We start from the raw sequence: 21,250 nt of genomic DNA, 5'->3' as shown, positions 1-21,250 counted from the left end.
CGTTTTAACTTTGGGTATGAATTGGGCAATTGGGCTTGGCACTGCCAAACCTCAAGATGTACCAAACATGAAGCCCTGGCAACTTTAAGAAAGATCTCTATTTTGAAGAATTTCAAGGACATTTTCCCCACTCAAACCAACGCCACCAAAACTGATTTTCTGATCATTCAACTTACTGCTGTTCACAGGACCTTGCCACATGTGCATCAATTATCATGTTTCCTACTGTACAGCTGCGAAGCAGTTCAAATATCTTCATTTGCTGATCAGCAAAAATCAGCAAACTAAAGAGCAACCCTGTGATCTAATTAGCTACTGGTTAACAAAAGTCACCATAGACCCTGAGGACTATACGCTGCTTTCCCTTTTGAGGGGGAGAGCTAATTGGTGGTGATTTAACCTGAGGATCGCCACCTCATGGGAGGAGCAAAGTTGAGAAGGCAGGGCCTTCATGAATAACCTCAGCCAGTGCGGGGATTGAACCCACGCTGTCGGCATCGCACTGCATCACAAACCAACTGTCCAGCCACCTGAGTTAACCCACCCTCCTTTAAATGCTGCTTCAGTGACTTTAGGAAACCAACGTGGACTGGTTTTCAGCTCCAACATTGGGCAGGACACGGTTTTGGGCTGCAGTTATGGCTGGGGACTAACCGCGCCCGAATATGTTTGGCCCCAATTTCAATATATGGTCACAAGGCCGCCATCTGACAGTGGTGGCACCCTTGGCATTCTTCTGAAGTGTGCATGGTTGAAATATTGGGTGGGCAGGAATGTGTCCTGATTGCAGTTGATTTAATCAACCTCCCATTCGCAGCCACCTTGGGCAGGTTATAATTGAGCCTATAACGCCTCATATACAAGGTAGAAATATCGGGACCTGTTTGAAATTCCACAGGGAGAAGTGTATGAATATTCAATACCTTCATATGAATCTCCTTTAGCTGCTAATTTGTTGGAGGTGTTAATCTGTTTGAAACAAATCGAATTAGCTCCTCTGCTCGAACAGCAGAGAGACAGAGTTCTGACCCATTTGTGATGTTTTTCTTGTGGAAGTTACGACTCAGCTTTTTTATACCCCAGCTGGGGTCTGTTCGCCAAACAGACCCTGCAGCCCGAACCCTTGTTAGTCTTGAAAATTATCAGTTGACAAAGGCATTTCCTCACCCCAGTAAATCACCGCAACACTTCCGCGTTATTGTCTTTTTCTCTCCCAGTGGCTTAAGGCTCCTTCCCTTTTCACCAATCTAATTACAGCCGTCGATTTACATATCTTCACCTTCTAAAATATCCTTTATGTAAGTGGGCAGATGGTTCTCCCCTGGTGATCCAATTTTAATTCCTCTCTGAGTTGCTCGCGGTGCTGTGCCATTCAAGCTTTTGCTTTAATTAAAGTTTCTCTGACCTGTGTGCATTTACAAACAGCAACTGCAAAAAGCTCTGGGCTTCTACTCTGTGCCCCTTCCAATTCCTGTCACTTACTCAAATGGTTTTCGCAGGTAACACTGATTACAATTCTCAGGAGTGAGCGAAGAGCTTCAAATGCAAAGATTCAATTATCAGTGCTTGATTAGTTCCCTTAGAAGAGCCCAGACAAATTGCACTGGAGTCCACAATTCATTTATTTTGAATCCCTATCTCTGACATGTTTTTCCATCGTAATCTGATTACAGATACAGTTATTGTTGCTTTTCAAAATGAGCTAATTTGTAGGATCATTTAAGGACACTGTTGCTTGCTCTTGATGCTTGCGTGTTTGTGATGGGGTGCTGAATCTGTACATCAAATCTGTCTTGTTTCCTTCGCAAGATGTTCCTACTTGCTGTGACATGTTTTTAAAAACAAATCTGCAAAAGAGGTTGATTTGATTGTCGACTTCTCCATGATCATTGTCTCTAATTGGCCAGAAAAGGAGGATATCTGGCTCTGTCCCCCCTCACAGATTTATTTATTCATTGATTTACTTGGCTGGTCCATTATTGTATACCCACAGATGTATCCAAATGAAACTACTGAGGAATCCCCATCAACTGTTCCTGTCTGCAGCAGAATGAACATTTACTCTCTCCCTCCATCCACCCATCCGTCCATACAACACAGAAACATCTTTTCTTACTTTATTCATAAAATACCTGAAAGAATATTGCAAAACATTTCAAATTGTCAGAACAAGAAAATGCAATGATATTCATGTCCTCTACACAGATCATGGTGCATTCTGAGGTGCTTCAATAGGAGAACATTACAATCATTTAAAATGGTCATTACAGAAAATACAATGATTTTCAAATTATCTACATAAGTCATGTTGCAGTCTTCGGTGCTCCGTCACAGTTGTATTTGTTATGTAAAGTCAAGAACAAGATTACAGTCCGAGGGGTTCTACATGGTCAACGGTCCCTCGCTGTACATTGGCTGAAAGGCATTACACACTGGCCTTTCCCCCTTGTGCCTTGACGGTGGCTAACCCAAGCTTGAGTGCATCCCCCAGCATGTAGTCCTGGACCTGCAACACTTGGTTGTGGACAACTCTTTGCACTGGAAGGTCAGCACGTTTCTGGCAGACCAAAGAGCAACTTTCACCAAGTTGATGATTCTTCAGCTGCAGTTCTGTAGAATACTTAGAATTCCTACAGTGCAGAAGGAGGCCATTCAGCCCATCGAGTCTGCACCAACCTTCTGAAGAGCACACTACCTAGGCCCATTCTGCTGCCCTATTCCCAAAACCCTGCACATTGATCATGGTCAATCCACCTAACCTACACATCTATGGAATGTGGGAAGAAACCGGAGCCCCCAGTGGAAATCTATGCAGGGAGAACATACAAATGCCACACAGTTACCCATGGCCAGAATCGAACCCGGATCCCTGCTGCTGTGGGGCAACAGTGCTAACCACTGTGCCACTTGATGGTTGGTGTTTGTCTCAGTGTGCGTCCCTGGAAACAGCCCGTAGAGCACAGAGTCCTGCGTCATAGAGTTGCTCGGATTAACCTCGACAAATACCACTCCATCTCCCTCTAGACCTTCTTTGCAAAGGCACATTCCACAAGAAGGTGTGTGCCCATCTCCCCCTCCCCCACCCCACCCCCAACCGCCCTGCAGCTGCTTCGAGGGCAGTGTGCGGCTCCACAGGGCATGCATAATGGATCTAATGGGGATTGCCCTTCTCACTACCAGACAAGCTATGTCTTGGTGCTTGTTTGAAAGTTCGGACAATGAGGGACTTTAGAACATAGAACAATACAGCGCAGTACAGGCCCTTCGCTCCTCGATGTTGCGCCGACCTGTGAAAGCCCATCTACACTATTCCCTTATCATCCATATGTCTATCCAATGACCATTTGAATGCCCTTAGTGTTGGCGAGTCCACTACTGTTGCAGGCAGGGCATTGCACGCCCTTACTACTCTCTGAGTAAAGAACCTACCTCTGACATCTGTCCTATATCTATCTCCCCTCAATTTAAAGCTATGTCCCCTTGTGCTAGACATCACCATCCACGGAAAAAGGCTCTCACTGTCCACCCTATCGAATCCTCTGATCATCTTGTATGCCTCAATTAAGTCACCTCTTAACCTTCTCTCTAACAAAAACAGCCTCAAATCCCTCAGCCTTCCCTCATAAGATCTTCCCTCCATACCAGGCAACATTCTGGTAAATCTCCTCTGCACCCTTTCCAATGCTTCAACATCCTTCCTACAATGCGGCGACCAGAATTGCACGCAATACTGCAAATGCGGCCGCACCAGAGTTTTGTACAGCTACAACATGAGCTTATGGCTCCGAAACTCAATCCCTCTACCAATAAAAGCTAACACACCGTACGCCTTCTTAACAACCCTCTCAACCTGGGTGGCAACTTTCAGGGATCTATGTACATGGACACCGAGATCTCTCTGCTCATCCACACTGCCAAGAATCTTACCATTAGCCCAGTAGTCTGTCTTCCTGTTACTCCTTCCAAAATAAATCACCTCACACTTTTCTGCATTAAACTCCATTTGCCACCTCTCAGCCCAGTGCTGCAGCTTATCTATGTCCCTCTGTAACTTGTAACATCCATCCGCACTGTCCACAACTCCATCGACTTTAGTGTCATCTGTAAATTTACTCACCCTTCTACGCCTTCCTCCAGGTCATTTATAAAAATGACAAACAGCAGTGGCCCCAAAACAGATCCTTGTGGTACACCACTAGTAACTGGACTCCAGTCTGTACATTTCCCATCAACCACCACCCTTTGTCTTCTTCCAGCTAGCCAATTTCTGATCCAAACTGCTAAATCACCCTGAATCCCATGCCTCCGTATTTTCTGCAGTAGCCAACCGTCGGGAACCTTATCAAACACTTTACTGAAATCGATAGACACCACATCAACTGCTTTACCCTCATCCACCTGTTTGGTCACCTTCTCAAAGAACTCAATAAGGTTTGTGAGGCACGACCTACCCTTCACAAAACCGTGTTGACTATCTCTAATCAAATTATTCCTTTCCAGATGATTATACATCCTATCGCTTATAAACCTTTCCAAGACTTTGCCCACAACAGAAGTAAGGCTCACTGGTCTATAGTTACCGGGGTTGTCTCTACTCCGCTTCTTGAACAAGGGGACAGCATTTGCTATCCTCTAGTCTTCTGGCACCATTCCTGTAGACAAAGATGACTGAAAGATCAAAGCCAAAGTCTCAGCAATCTCCTTCCTAGCTTCCCAGAGAATCCTAGGATAAATCCCATCCGGCCCAGGGGACTTATCTATTTTCACACTTTCCAGAATTGCTAACAACTCCTCCTTATGAACCTCAAGCCCTTCTAGTCTAGTAGCCTGAATCTCAGTATTCTCCTCGACAACATTGTCTTTTTCCTGTGTGAATACTGACAAAAAAAATATTCATTTAGCACGTCTCCTATCTCCTTGGACTCCACGCACAACTTCCCACTACTGTCCTTGACTGGCCCTACTCTTACCCTAGTCATTCTTTTATTCCTGACATATCTATAGAAAGCTTTAGGGTTATCGTTGATCTTACCTGCCAAAGACTTCTCATGTCCCCTCCTGGCTCTTCTTAGCTCTCTCTTTAGGTCCTTCCTAGCTAACTTGTAACTCTCGAGCGCCCTAACTGAACCGTCATGTCTCATCTTTACATAAGCCTCCTTCTTCCTCTTGTCAAGTGTTTCAACTGCTTTAGTAAACCATGGTTCCCTCGCTCAACCACTTCCTCCCTGCCTGACAGGTACATACTTATCAAGGACATGCAGTAGCTCTAAGTGTCACTTGACAACAGCTCCTCCACAAACCACCTTCAAGTTACGGTGACCACAGTGCAAATTTCCCCCACAACAGCCAATCAGCAGCTCCGCTCTACTGCCCTCTGCTGGATGCTTGCCTTCACTTGAACAGCTAGGGTCTCTTGCACAGGTGCACCTTCAAGTTACGGTGACCACAATGCACGTATGCAGATTTCCCCCACAACAGCCAATCAGCAGCTCTGCTCTACTGCCCTCTGCTGGATGCTTGCCTTCACTTGAACAGCTAGGGTCTCTTGCACAGGTACACCTTCAAGTTATGGTGACCACAATGCACGTATGCAAATTTCCCCCTCAACAGCCAATAAGCAGCTCTGCTTTACTGCCCTCTGCTGGATGCTTGAACAGCTAGGGTCTCTTGCACAGGTACACCTTGAAGTTACGGTGACCACAATGCTCATATGCTCATTTTCCCCACAACAGCCAATCAGCAGCTCCGCTCTACTGCCCTCTGCTGGATGCTTGCCTTCACTTGAACAGCTAGGGTCTCTTGCACAGGTACACCTTCAAGTTACGGTGACCACAATGCATGTATGCAAATTTCCCCCGCAACAGCCAATCAGCATCTCCGCTCTACTGCCCTCTACTGCCCACTTTGCCAAATGACTTTGACAGTCCACTCAGGGAACCATCTGACAGGATCTACCGTCTCCTTTTTCCTCAGGGTTTCGAGCACTTTATGTGCAGACCACTGTCGGAAGCACTTTCTTTACCTTAAGCCCTGAGAATTTAGGTGCAAATGAACAGACAAGGTACAAGTGCATGAATGATGGATTGAATGGCATTCCTCCTCATCATAAAGCTGTAATCTAATAAAACTGGTGCAACTGAATTGCATGGTGGGCAATCCTGTACTCACCCACTTCAGTTAAGACCATCAGCTAAACCCCTTGGGCTACAAAATCCAAGAAAGTCTATGAATTTGGCAAAGTCTGTAGAGCAAGGTCTTACTTTGTGTGATAGTGAGTGAGTGGAAATCAAACTTCAACAGGATTAAATATTTCAAAGGGATGTAAAATGGGCAGCCAACTGGCCATTGCCTGTTTAATGTGACTGTGCAGTCAAATTGAAAGGTAGGTTTTCCAACCATTGGTTTTGTTACTCCCTGCAGAGGGGAGTGGGAAACACGGGGAAATTGGCATATCCACTGGGTTCTGTCCAACTTGTGCCATGCTGCTGGGCCGGATTCTATTGTGGTGGGTTGGGGGTGGGGGGGTTGTTTTTGGGGGTTGTGGTCGTAGCTCCAAGCCTGGCACTAAAAGTCAGAAGAACCCTACCTTATTGGCCCTTTTAGGGAACTCCAACTGGGGGATTCTATGGCAGACAGGCAGCTAAAGAGCTGCCAAGAAGGCCGTCGTCCTTTTAATGACTGGGTTCCTGCCTGCAAGAGCTATCGGCCAATTGGAGGGCCAGCAGCTCTTCAGTTTCAGCAACACCGCCAATTAAAGGGTGTCTAAGAAAGTAACAGTGGCATCAACTCTACGGTTTATTTCAGCCTTCTGCTCCGTACGTGCAGTGTATCAAATTAGTGTGTATCAAATTAGACTTAGCCCCACTGCATACTGACATTATATCAGCCCTCTCAGGTTGGGCTCTGAGGCGAGGTGAGGGATGTAATAATAATCTTTATTAGTGTCACAAGTAGGCTTACATTAACACTGCAGTGAAGTTACTGTAAAAATCCCCCAGTTGCCACATTCCGGCGCCTGTCCGGGTACACTGAGCGAGAATTCAGAATGTTCAAATTACCTAACAAGCATGTCTTTCGGGACTTGTGGGAGGAAAGCAGAGCACCTGGAGGAAACCCACGCAGACACAGGGAGAACGGGATGGATGTAGCAGTGTTTGTCAGTGTGTGTTGTAGGGGCGGGGGGGGTGGCTGGATGTAGCTGTGTGTGTGTGTCTGCATCTCTGCACTCCCATTGATTCCTCACATGCTGTCATGTTTAAGCACTGTCCAACCCCACTGTGTAAAACGGATTCTCACTATTTCGTGCTCAGTTTGGATTGAAGATGTTTTTCTTGCTGAACTGTGAATTTTCTCGTATTTTTCTGCCAGCTGTAAATTCCTTACTTTGTTGTTAAATGCAAAAACAAATCCTATCAGAAAGCTAATTAAGGTTCTTTAACTTTATTTTAAATCAATTTCTCGAGTTTATCTGGAAGCAGGCAGATAGACTTTTCAGAACAGGCAAGCTGGTGTTTATCATTTCCCGTTTGGTCATAGGTAGGTAACTATTTGCTTTAGTTTCTGGAAGGATTGATACAGCCTTTAAGACTGTTAATCTCCCTTACTTAGCTGCGCTGGGTTTTCATGAAAGTTGACTTTCAGCAATATATATTAAAAAAACAAGTGGAGTTATCTGATCTCAACAAGTGCAGCACAGCAGTGGCCACCAAGCTGTGGCGGAAGTTATCTAAATTTCTCACTCCCAGTTACCGTGCATAGCCTCAGCTAGAAGTCAATGTTGCTCGGACACTGCGAATGATTACACTCGAGGGATGCACTGGGCGTTCGCCGCAGAGGGGCAAAGGGGAAAGGTCGCTGTCTAAGGCCTTACAGCCATCGTGCAATGAGGGGGCTGTAAATTGCATAGAGCTCCTCGGGCTGCATGACTCACATTGACTGTATACAGTGAACATGACATGGTATCACAAATGTATTGAAGCACTTCAGAGTGCAACACGATTTATGTAAGAACTTTGGATATCAATGCATTTTCTGTAATGACCATTTTGAAATGCTTTGTGATGTTCATTATGAATAAAGTACATGTTTGCAAAACAAAAGTTAAAATACTTCTTCCCTTCTGATTAAAAACCTCGTCAATTTTGTCTAGGTACCCAATGGACACAAGGACAAAAGGAAAGTACAGGATACAATCGGTGTACATCTCAGCACAGTCAGGAGAGGAGAAAATGGCCATGGGGAGATGAGAGTGGGTCAGCGTAAGAAAGGAAGAGGTTTTCCATTTTTTTCACGACTTGGATGAAAGAATACTCTCTTATTTAATAGTCCTTGTCCTGTTGCCAGAATATTACAACTGGAACAATTCTAATAACAACCATCCATGAAGAATTGAATAGGAACAGGAGCAGGCCATTCAGCCCCTCAAGCCTGCTCCGCCATTCAATGAGATCATGGCTGATCTGTGGGCGACTCCATATACCTGTCTTTAGCCCACATCCCTTAACCCCTTAAAAATGTATCTACCTCAGATTTATTTAAAAAATTAAGAAGCTTGTTGACTGGAATAATTGAAACTATCAATTGTACTGTATTATTTTTATGCGACATTCCCGCTTTACATCCATGCATCACTCTGGGAATGTAGAGCACTTAAAGGGACACACAATGCTAGATATTCACTATATATAAATGTTGTCATCAGTATTCAGGCATTGCTCTCCCAATGAGCTCGACTGAAATATCTGGGCCCTCCCCACCATTGAAAAAATCTGCCCCCCGCCCCCCCAGTGGTGTGTTTTACGACAGTGGAGACGGCTCATCATTGGCCGCCGGCAGGATTTTTGGGTCCCACCAATATCAACGGCGCCTTGCGTGGCTTGTCCGTCCCGCCGCTGGGCAACCCATCACAGGCTGTCGCCATCGGTGGGCCCGGAGGAATAGCCATAAAAGTCACCCCTTTGGAAAAAGGATATTTTAGAACTAAGGCAAATAGTTGTCCAGAGCAAATGTTGCTTTTCTCCATCAAACTTAGAACCAGAGATCTCATTAAACACACCTTTCAATAAAGAGCAACGACAGCCTATCTTAGTGTCACAGGTACATGGGAGTTGTTGATGATAAGAGATCAAGGCCCATTTAGTTCTATATTTTGTGCAGTTTTACACTCCATATTTAAGGAAGGTGCAGTGAAGGTGCACTGGATTGTTTCCTGCTGGGGTTGGCCTGCGATGAGAGGACGAGTAAACCGGGCCTATATTCTCTGCTGGAATTCTGAAATAAAACAGAAAATGGTGGAATAAACTCATCAGGTCTGGCAGCATCTTCCCCAGAGCTCCAAAGAAGACACGGACCCGAAACCTCAACTCTGTCTCTCTCTCTCCCCACAGATGCTGCCAGGACTGCAGAATCGTTTCTAGCACTTTATGTTTTAATTCTACATTCTCTTGGGATTTAGAAGAAAGACACGTGATCATATTGAAACATACAGGATCCTGTCAGACTGTGTAAATACTGACAGCTTATTTCTCCCGGCTGAATGGGGAATCTAGAACAGGGGAGTTGGCCTAGGTAGGGTGCTCTTTCCATGGGGTCGGTGGTGATTCGATGGGCTGAATGGCCTCCTTCTGCACTGTAGGGATTCTACGATTCTATGATATGGGGGGGAGGGGGGAGGTGCTGGAATTATCAATTATGACAGAGATGAGGAGAAACATCCAGGAATACTTGGAATTCCCTGCCCATAAGGTGGAAGATCCATTGGGTCTACTTAAGGACGGGATGGTCAGATATTTGGTCTTTCAGGGAATTGCGGGCAAGTGGGAAAATGCCATTGAGGATGAAGATCAGCCAGGACTGTTCTGAATGGCAGAGCAGATTTGAGGGGACGGATATACTTTCCACAGAGGGAGTGCAGGCAAGATTCAACAAACTGAATCCTGGGATGGCAGGATTGTCCTATGAGGAGAGTTTGGGTCGACCAGGCCTGTATTCATTGTAGTTTAGAAGAGCGACTGGGGTTCTCATTGAAGCATATAAAATTCTGACAGGGATGAACATACTGGATACAGGGATGATGGTCCCCCTGGATGGGGTCTAGAACAAGGGGTCACCAACTCAGGATACTGGGCAGCTCCTTTAGGACTGAGATGAGGAGAAATCCCTTGGTGGTGAGTGAGCCTGTGCAATTCACCTGGTGGTGAGCCTGTGCAATTCTCTACCACAGAAGGTTGTTGTGGCCAAGTCACTGAATATATTAAAGAAGGAAATGGAGGGATTTAGAACAGAGAACATAGAACAGTACAGCACAGTACAGGCCCTTCAGCCCACAATGTTGTGCCGACCATTTTTCCTAATCTAAGATCAACCTAACCTACACCCCTTCAATTTACTGCTGTCCATGTGCCTGTCTAAGAGTCACTTAAATGTCCCTAATGACTCTGACTCCACCACCTCTGCAGGCAGTGCATTCCACACACCCACCACACTCTGTAAAGAATCTACCTCTGACATCTCCCCTGTACCTTCCTCAAATCACCTTAAAATAATGACCCCTCATGACAGCCATTTCCACCTTGGGGTAAAGTCTCTGGCTATCCACTCTATCCATGCCTCTCATCACCTTGTACACTCTACCACGTCACCTCTCTGCCTTCTTCGATCCAGTGAGAAAAACCCGAGCTCCCTCAACCTTTCTTCATAAGACATGCCCTCCAAGCCAGGCAGCATTCTGGTAAACCTGCTTCTAAATTTCTAGACACTAAAGATGTCACTGGGTATGGAGGGAATGTAGAAGTATGGTATTGAGATAGAGGATCATTCATGATCATAGTGAATGGCAGAGCAGGCTTGATGGGTTGAATGACCTACTCCTGCTCCCATTTTGTACATCCTTATCTATCACCCTGAAAGTCACATTGTTCAACACTAATGGAGTTGTTGACTAAACAAAATTACCAGGTTCTATCACATTGTCTACAACAGGCCCAGACTTGACTCAAGGAAATCCCCGGTTGTGGAGAACCTTGTGAACCATTTGTCCAAAGGCAGCAGTTCCTCTTATATATTCTATATCTCGAATTACTCAAGCACTACAGTACTGTATCCTAAAATGTTATTTTCCTCAATAACTCTATCTAATTTGCATTTGAGTGAGTCGACATAAAATAGTCCAGTTTGTACAAAACATGTGTGGTCATTAACGCACCATTCTTTGAGGGTTTATTTCATACCAGGTTAATTTATGTGTTCAACACTGAATTGGCAGACCTTAAAAACTTCTCTTTCAATTAAGCTGTCACATAGATGGTTGGATCCTAATGATAGTTTAATAAAATATGCTCTGTGTGATTTGCTTCACGCGGACAGATGAGCTTCACTCCAAACCAGTGGGTAAGACTTCCCTGGCACTCCGGATGCTTTGACATTGATGGATTGCATAATGTTATCCAGGCAGTCTTATATAACTGCACAATGCAGGTGCAAATAAGTTTGGGAACAGCTACAGATTGAAATCTCAACTGTTAAAAATGTCTTCCCTCGTCTTCAATGCACTTTACTTTGCCCTCCTCATCTTGCTGGACATTTTATCAGTTGTGACTATCATGTTGTAGTGTCTACTTCACAGTGTTTCATTTTGGCACGATATGAGAATGAAGGGATAAGGATTTGCAATGAACCTTTTAAAGCTTTCCATAAAGCTTTTGGTTCAGACTCGATGGGCCGAATGGCCTCCTTCTGCACTGTACATTCTATGTTCTATGTTCATATTCCTGCAGAAATTTGCAATGCTTTCACAGAGTCAAAATGTGTTTTCCATCCTCTCCTCTTGGGAATATTTCAGAAATCTAAAGACAACGTTTAAAGTGGGAGACACTAAGGAAGCCTGGTCTCCATCCCACTGTTTCCTTGTCCTTTGAACCGCGGATTCAAGCACAAGGCAAAAATCTTCCAGCCCCTCCCACCGGTGGGATTTTCCAGTCCTGACAAGGCTGGCTGAACCTTTGAATGGCTCGCTGCATTTAATGGCCCCACCTCCATGGTGGCAGGGCCATAATATTCCACCCATAGATGAGGCTCAAGCGTAGAGACGATTGTCCCTTGTGATCTGCTGCTCGTAATTACACAGGAATAGGCCTTTCAGCTGATCTGACTGGTACTTAAATTCCGCAAAAGCCTCTCCATCCTTCTAAACTCCAGCCTATCAATATACCCTTTCTATTCCCTTTTCCCCTCATGTGCTTTCCTTTAAATACAATTATACGATTCACCTCAACCACCTCCTGTGTTAGCGAATTCCACATTCCAACCCAGTGGTAGGCTATCGAGGCCAGTGAGTGGGCCACATGAGTGACCCTCCTTCATCTCAGTGGGCCGCAAGATTGAAATCGAACTTGTTCATTAATTATGACCCCCATGAATAAGATTAAAATACATTTAATGTGCGCCGAATATTTCTGAACAAGTTATAGAACATAGAAAAATACAGCACAGAACAGGCCTTTCAGCCCACGATGTTGTGCCGAACCTTTGTCCTAGATTAATCATAGATTATCATTGAATTTACAGTGCAGAAGGAGGCCGTTCGGCCCATTGAGTCTGCACCGGATCTTGGAAAGAGCACCCTACCCAAAGTCAACAACTCCACCCAACACTAAGGGCAATTTTGGACACTAAGGGCAATTTATCATGGCCAATCCACCTAACCTGCACATCTTTGGACTGTGGGAGGAAACCGGAGCACCCGGAGGAAACCCACGCAGACACGGGGAGGATGTGCAGACTCCGCACAGACAGTGACCCAAGCCGGAATCGAACCTGGGACCCTGGAGCTGTGAAGCAATTGTGCTATCCACAATGCTACCGTGCTGCCCTTAAGAACAAAAAAATATACACTATATCATTTTACCGTAATCCATGTACCTATCCAATAGCTGCTTGAAGGTCCCTAATGTTTCCGACTCAACTACTTCCACAGGCAGTGCATTCCATGCCCACACTACTCTCTGGGTAAAGAGCCTACCTCTGACATCCCCCTATATCTTCCACCATTCACCTTAAATTTATGTCCCCTTGTAATGGTTTGTTCTACCCGGGAAAAAGTCTCTGACTGTCCACTCAATCTATTCCCCTGATCATCTTATAAACCTCTATCAAGTCGCCCCTCATCCTTCTCCGTTCTAATGAGAAAAGGCCTAGCACCCTCAACCTTTCCTCGTAAGACCTGCTCTCCATTCCAGGCAACATCCTGGTAAATCTCCTTTGCACCTTTTCCAAAGCTTCCACATCCTTCCTAAAATGAGGCGACCAGAACTATACACAGTACTCCAAATGTGGCCGTACCAAGGTTTTGTACAGCTACATCATCACCTCACGGCTCTTAAATTCAATCCCTCCGTTAATGAACGCTAGCACACCATAGGCCTTCTTCACAGCTCTATCCACTTGAGTGGCAACTTTCAAAGGTGTATGAACATAGACCCCAAGATCTCTCTGCTCCTCCACATTGCCAAGAACTCTGCCGTTAACCCTGTATTCCTCATTCATATTTGTCCTTCCAAAATGGCCAACCTCACACTTTTCAGGGTTAAACTCCATCTGCCACTTCTCAGCCCAGCTCTGCATCCTATCTATGTCTCTTTGCAGCCGACAACAGCCCACCTCACTCATAGAAGATGCTTAATCATATATATTAACTATCAACTTCAAATGGTAAAAACAAAAGAAATGTTTACACTTTGGACACTGAGTGAGCGCCCGGCTGTCACAGTCAACGTTGTGGGCAATCAGCACCCACCTCACTCCATTTGCCCTTGCTTTACGTGTTTCACTTCAATCATACCGGCAGGAACAAAATGGAAATCAGGGGACTATGGCAACTCTGAGTGTGGGTAACGGTCAACAAAACATCTCGTAGGGGCCGCACTCAGAACCCAGGTGGGCCGCATGTGGCCCCCAGGCCACAGATTTCCCACCGCTAATCGAACCAATCTCGGAGCAAAGCAGTTCCTCCTGATTTCATTACTGGATTTATTATTGACTATCTCATATTGATGAGCTCTAATTTTGGTCCCCCTCACAAGGAATACCATCTCTACATTAATCTTTATCTTTATTAGTGTCACAAGTAGGCTCTCGTCGCCACTTTCCGCCGCCAGTTCGGGTACACAGAGGGAGAATTCAGAATGTCCAATTCACCTCACAGCACATCTTTCGGGACTTGTGAAAGGAAACCGGAGTAACCCAGAGGAAACCCAGTTTTCTTCACTGTCGCTGGGTCAAAGTCCTGGAACTCCCTCTCCAAAAACATTGTGGGTGTACCTACAACATCTGGACTGCAGTTCAAGAACGCAGCTCACCACCCTCTTCTCAAGGGCAATTAGGGATGGGCAATAAATGCTGGCCTAGCCAGCATCCCCCCATCCCGTGAATGTGTAAAAAAGAAAATTGATATAACAAACAGGGAAAAGAGAATCAAAATTAAATAGGCTAAATAAAGAAAACTGCACACCCATTCGCCATAGCAGTTTTAAAATACTTGCTCATTTTAAACAAAGCAATGATACATTTGAGAATGTTTGGTTTATAAACTTTCAAACAGTACAGCAGCCATAAATTACAAAACTGTGGCAAGCCACCCGTTGAGGCCAACACTTTTACAAGAGAAGCAACAAAGGGCTTGAAGTTATACAGCGCCAATCAACAAATGATACAATATTGAATAAACGTCACAAGGAAAAGACATGAACATTCTTTTTAAATATAATGTAGATAGCAAAGAAATTGTTCCCACTCATGAAAGGGTTAAGAGTGAGAGGGCACTGATTTAAAACAATTAATAACAGAAGGACGAGGAATTGTTAATGGTTAGGGTTTAGAATGCGCCGCCTGAGAGTGTGGTGGAGGCAGGTTCAATCAAAGGATTCAAAAGAGGATTAGACTGTTATCAGAAAAGGAAGAATGTGCCAGGTTATGTGGAATGGTATGAGGTGATTGAGTCATGTGAGAGTACCTTTAAGAAATGGGTGTTAATAAATGGGGGTGTATATAAATATCTGTAGTGAGAGTGCTTTTAAGAAATGGGTGTTTATTACTGCAGTGATGTCAGAGTGTGGGTGGAGCTGGGCTGTCTGTCAGCTTTTTACTTTTGTTTTAGGCTTTTTGCTGCAGGGTGTGTTTTAGTTTCGTTTTCAGAGCTGGATAGCTGCAGTCACAGCCAGAAGGGGTATTAGTCTCTCTATCTGTAATCTAAAAACTGTAAATCGACCCTTTGGTGATTTAAAACTAATAACTGCTCTCAGTAGTGACTTTAACCTGATGTGCTTCTGTTAAAAGTTATTTTTTTATGTCTTATGGATGTTAAAAGGACAGCTTAAGGATTACTTACTGTTGTATTCTTTCGGGGTTGTATTTGAATTGATGGTTGCTAAGATGTTCACTGTATGTTTTAGAAAGGTTAACCTGAGTTCATAGAATAACCATTGTTTTGCTTTAAAAAATACTTTTCCATTTCTGCTGTACCACACCTGTAGAGTGGGCTGTGTGCTCCCCATACCGCAATCTATTAAAAGTTGTGGGTCAGGTGAACTCCATGATACACTTTGGGGTTCTCTAAACCCTGACCCATAGCAATTGCTCATTCAGAAAGACGGTGCAGACACGATGGGCTGAATGGCTTACTTCTGCACTGTAATAATTCCATCATTTAGAGGTTTATACCAAGGCTTTGGGGCTTAAATTATGAGAACGGCCTTCACAAACTTGGCTTCTATTCCCTTGAGTATAAAAGCAAAATACTGTGCATGGGGGACACCTGAGATAAAAACAGAAAATGCTGAGCAATTTCAGCAAGTCTGGGAGCATCTGTGGAGAGGGAAGCAAAGCTGACATTTCAGATTGACAACATTTCCTTAGAACCTTATTGTTGAGTATAACAGATTCAGGGTGATTGATGGAGTCGCTTAAAATATTAAGTGGGTTTAATAGGTAGATTCAGAGACACTGGGTGCAATTCTCCCAAAGCATGGTCCCTGGAAGATGAAATGTGACTCTCGCCAGGTGGTTCGGTGTGATCCAGATCGCAAACCATCCACACTTAGAAATTTGTTTGGAACGAGTGGTGATTCCCCATGTTGTCTGTGTGGACTTCCTCTGGGTACTCAGGTTTCCTCCCACAGTCCAAAGATGTACAGGTTAGGTAGATTGGCCATGCTAAATTGTCCCTTAGTGCCCAAAGATGTGCCGGTTAGATGGGGTTATGGGGATAGGGTGGGAGAGTGGGCCCAGGTGGAATGCCCTTCAGAGTTAATAGATCATGAAGTGCTATAAAAACAAACAAAGCTCATCCCACCTTTGAGATAGCCTTCAGCTGTCAATCAGGAGGCTTGCAAACACCAATGGGGTGTGCAATTGAATGTAATAGCCAAGAACAAAGGGATAAAAGTAGACATACTTCAACAGTGAAACCGCAGAGACTTTCGAAAGTCAATGGGGTGTGAAATTAAATTCAAACACCCAGGTACAAAGGGATAAAAACAGGCATACTGCAACATTGAAACCACAGAGCCTGTTGAAACTTCAAGGGGAGTGAAATGCTTCTTCAAGAAACAAGCTTCAGAATGATTCTGTCCTGTGAGAGGATTTTAGAACAATGGGCAGCACTGTAGCATTGTGGTTAGCACAGTTGCTTCACAGCTCCAGGGTCCCAGGTTCGATTCCCGGCTGGGTCACTGTCTGTGTGGAGTCTGCATGTTCGCCCCTTGTCTGCGTGGGTTTCCTCCAGGTGCTCCAGTTTCCTCCCACAGTCTAAAGATGTGCGGGTTAGGTGGATTGGCCATGCTAATTTGCCCTTAGTGTCCAGAAAATGTAAAATGGGGGTTACTGGGTTATGGGGATAGGGTTGATACGTGGGCTTCAGTTGGGTGCTCTTTGTAAGGGCCAGTGCAGACTCGATGGGCCGAATGGCCTCCTTCTGCACTGTGAATTCTATGAACCGATCGGCTGCAGTGCTTTGCCCAGTTATGGGGTGTTAAACATGAAATAAGAACCTTACAAGTGGCTATAGATATGTTAGGAGAGTGGGCCAAAACGTGGCAGGTGGAGTTCAACATGGATAAGTGTGAGGTTATGCAATTTGGTTGGAAAAATGGGAAGGCATCTTGTAATCTAAATGGGGAGAGACTTTGGGGTGCTCCATTGCAGAGGGTTCTGGGGGTCCTTGTTCATGAGTCACAGAAAACTAGCATGCAGGTACAGCAGATAATAAAGAAAGCAAATGGAATGTTGGCATTTATAGCAAAAGAAATAGAGTATAAAGGTAAGGGAGTGTTGTTGCAACTATACAAAGCATTGGTGAGACCGCACCTAGAGTATTGTGCACAGTTTTGGTCCCCTTATTTGAGGAAAGATGTAGTGGCATTGGAGGCAGTTCAGAGAAGGTTCACTAGATTGATTCCAGAGATGAGGGGTTGTCGTATGAAGAGAGATTGAACAGTTTAGGCCTATACTCTCGAGAGTTTAGAAGAATGAGAGGAGGTCTAATTGAGTTATACAAGATGATTAAAGGTATGGATAAAGTAGACGTGGAGCGGATGTTCCTCTTGTGGGGCATTCTAGAATAAGAGGTCATAGTTTTAGGATAAGTGGTAGCAAATTTAAAACAGAGTTGAGGAGAAACTACTTTTCCCAAAGGTTTGTGAATCTGTGGAACTCACTACCCCAGAGTGTGGTGGATGCTGGGACAGTGAGTAAATTTAAGGAGGAGTTAGACAGATTTTTAGTTGGTAATGGGTTGAAGGGTTATGGAGAATGGGCAGGACGGTGGAGTTGAGGCCAGGATGTGATTATCCATGATCTCATGGTGGAGCAGACCAGGTGGGCCGAATGGCCTAATTCTGCTCCTATATCTTATGAACTTATGAAAGCAGACTTCACAGACGCAAAGCAACCCCCATCCTGGAGCAGACCCCTGACCTGTCCCCCTCCAGCCCAACACAAGTCCCCCCAATCCCCAATTTCCTTGAAGGGCTCTCACACGGCACCTGGCCTGTGGCTGCTGTGCCCTTGTTTTCCCTGGAGGTAGGTGGAGAGGGGTACTCGTCCACTTGCTCCCCCTTGGAGTCCATGGCGCTTGGTTCCCGGTTTTAAGGACTAGTAATGATTTGAACCCAATGACATCTGGATTTGGAGCAGGGGAGGTGCAGGAAAATTCCAGGAGGGCGCTGCCTCTCACGAATGACATTAAAATGAATGCAAATGAGCGGCAATCAGCTTCCTGCCATGATCCTGACCATGCCAGCTGGAGCGAGCCGCAAGCATCGGAAACTGTTTTGCGCCCGGCGCAAATCCCATTTCAGGGCTCTGTAACAAAGCGGGATTTGCACTGGGCACAATGTGGCCAGAAAATTGCCCCCACTATTTCCTCCGGTGTAGCAACAAAGGAGGGGACATCTTAAAGTTAGAGATAGGCCAAGCAGGAGGGAAAGTAGGAAGCACTTTTCCACTCGAGGCGTGGTGGGAATCAGCAATTCTCTACCCCAAAAGGTTGGGGATTCTGCGACAATTGGAGTTTTCCAAAAAGAGGTTGATCGATTTTTTTAAATTTGGGGATATGGCGCAAAGGCGGGTAAATGGAGACAGGGGCAAGTTACCATGATCTAATTGAAGCATGGACTACATCCAACGGGCCGAATGGTTCGTTCCTATTTCTGAAACAGCGGCTGCCTTCACATGTTTTCCTGGCGGGTGTTCATTAATATTCATATTCTGTTGTTTGATAAGTTCATCACTCTGTTGGATTATTATCTGGAGGAGGACAGAAGAAACATCCCATTTTTCATTTGAAGCAATTCAATACAGAGGATGTACCTGTAATGATCATTTACCCGAGAGGCACTTACTCAGTTATAATGATTTATTGTTTATCTCATAACACACTGTGCAAACAAGCAACAAGATTACACAGGGCAGCAATCGTGCTTTGTGTCAAAGAGTGGCCTCTGAACAAAAGATTTTCAGCTGTTGTTTTTTAATTCATTATTTTATTTTAGAAACGACTGAATGGGGATATACAATGAAAGAAGTGTACAGGTGGAATGCAAATGTTCACTCGGAAAAGGCTGCGATTTCTTTCCAGAGAAAAACACAGTTGAGAGACACTATTGCTTATTTCAGCACATACCCCGCAGAGCCAAAATAATATATTCGCAACGTAATGCATTATCTACTACATAAAATCACTCTGCTTTGGGTAGACAGACTAGTTCAGTTGTTAAAATTATCCGCCTCTTTCCAGTCGTGTTTCTATTTAGATGTAGGCCAGGACCTATCGCCAGAGAAACAGATGGCATTGGATTGGGTAGAACGTGAGATCGGGCATCAGGCCAGGCCACTGATGCCATGATGCCAGAAGGTGATAATACGGGTGGTAAGCAGGGTGCTAATTTGGGACGCTGCTTGTCATCCAAATGAGGCCAATTAAAACCCAATAGAGCCAACCAACTGGACTTTACGTTTACTGTGCCATTTTACAACAGGCGGACGGGTCACACAGGGGCCAAAGTTCCGGCAGCCTCCAATGAGCGGAAGATTGCCGTGATAACAGGGGGACAGAAAAGCTCAGCCTGAGGAAATGTTGGCAGCAGCTGAACCTGCATAGGAGGTGTCATAATATCCACTCATGTACATAATGAGATGCAGACAGGCAGTGATTGACACACAGGATGACCAGTAAGCACACAACACAGTGCAGCCAATCATCAGACAGGACACCACCACCATAAAGACAGAGGGCACTAGGTTTCCCGCTCTCTCGGGACCCAGCAACTGAGACAGTCAGAGTCCACAAGCTAGCACAGTGCAAACACCATGCGGTAGCTAGTAAGTCTGGTCAGGCTACTACAAGGTCTCCAGTCAGTTCAGTATAGTGTTGACCCACAGCTGACTATGTATATTAGTTCTATCGTGAATAAAACAGTGTTGGATCTTCTCCAGTGTTAGACGTCTGTTTCTAGCTTCCCTGCATCGAGTGCAGTCCACATCGAACCTACCTGCCTAACGCATCATGGTACCAGAGTGATACTGATCGTGACGGACCTACCTCGAGTGAATCAGCATTGACCAGCAAGCAGCCATCCGGTGAAATGGAAAACATCCAGCCTCCTCCGCAGCTCTGCATCTCCGGCAACCTCGGCACCAATTGGAAAATCTTCAAGCAAAAGTTCAGCTTGTACATCGAGGCCTCCGACCTCGAAGCAGCATCGGATGCCAGGAAGATAGTGCTATTTCTCTCCACTGCGGGGGACCATGCCATCCACATCTACAACTCCCTTACGTTCGCTGACGGCGAAGACAAAATGAAATTCAAAACAGTCCTGCTAAAGTTTGACAGCCACTGCGACATTGAGGTGAATGAGAGCTTTGAACAGTACGTTTTCCAGCAGAGGCTTCAGGGTAAGGATGAACCTTTTCAGTCCTTCGTGACCCATCTCTGCATCCTAGCGCAGTCATATAACTATAACTCAACGGCTGATTCCATGATCCGGGATCAGATCGTTTTCGGGGTCTGCTCCGACTCACTTCTGCAGCAGCTCCTGAAAGTGAAACAGTTGACTCTCTCTGTCGCTATCGAGACGTGCGTTGTCCATGAGCATGCTAAGAATCATTACTCCCACATCAGGGCGACAGAAACTGCAAAGCTGGCCTCCCACGAGGCGGAACGGGTGCAGGCCATTGCACAAATGCAGGGCCTGAGCATCGAGGAGAGTGGCCGTTTCGTGCGCTTTCCCTGGGTCCCTGCGCATGCGCGTCACGACCGAGTGGACGACGAGGCTGACAACCCGACTGCGCAGGTGCGTACGTCGACCGACCACACTGCGCATGCGCGATGGCGCACGGAACGCGCTGACTATAACTATTCTTGATTAAATCTTGTCCTGTGTGCCCACCCCTTACTTGGCAGAGGAGGGAGATTGAGTTACATCCCCGTGTACACTTTCTAGCTGGAGTCACTGAATTGATTCAGAGCACGGATGATAGTTGATTATTTATACGTGAGCAATAATGGAAAAGGGATGAAAGCTTATTATGTTAATTGGTTCAACAGCTCTGAGGACTGATGTGATGTAATTACAAAGAAGCAACTCATTATGTATAAGAAAGACGGAACTTGCATTTATCCTGTGCATTATCCCACACTCAAGAAGGCCCTGAGTGTTTGACATTGAATTAATGATTCCTGACTTGGAACCATTGCTGT

At 45.2% G+C, this 21,250-nt stretch overlaps 1 long non-coding RNA gene across 1 annotated transcript in view; it reads right to left on the bottom strand.

Moving 5' to 3' along the window:
- Positions 1-14,509: 14,509 nt before the first annotated feature.
- Positions 14,510-21,250, bottom strand: part of LOC140394397 (uncharacterized) — a 58,590-nt gene continuing 51,849 nt past the window's right edge. The window contains exon 3 of the long non-coding RNA XR_011935871.1: positions 14,510-18,798. This is a non-coding gene — a long non-coding RNA (uncharacterized lncRNA). The remainder of the gene's footprint in view (positions 18,799-21,250) is intronic.

Source organism: Scyliorhinus torazame, chromosome 17 (genome assembly GCF_047496885.1).
Source record: "Scyliorhinus torazame isolate Kashiwa2021f chromosome 17, sScyTor2.1, whole genome shotgun sequence".
Classification (NCBI taxonomy): domain Eukaryota; kingdom Metazoa; phylum Chordata; class Chondrichthyes; order Carcharhiniformes; family Scyliorhinidae; genus Scyliorhinus; species Scyliorhinus torazame.
The sequence above is the reverse complement of the archived record's forward strand: the minus strand, read 5'-3'. Positions and strand labels throughout refer to the sequence as shown.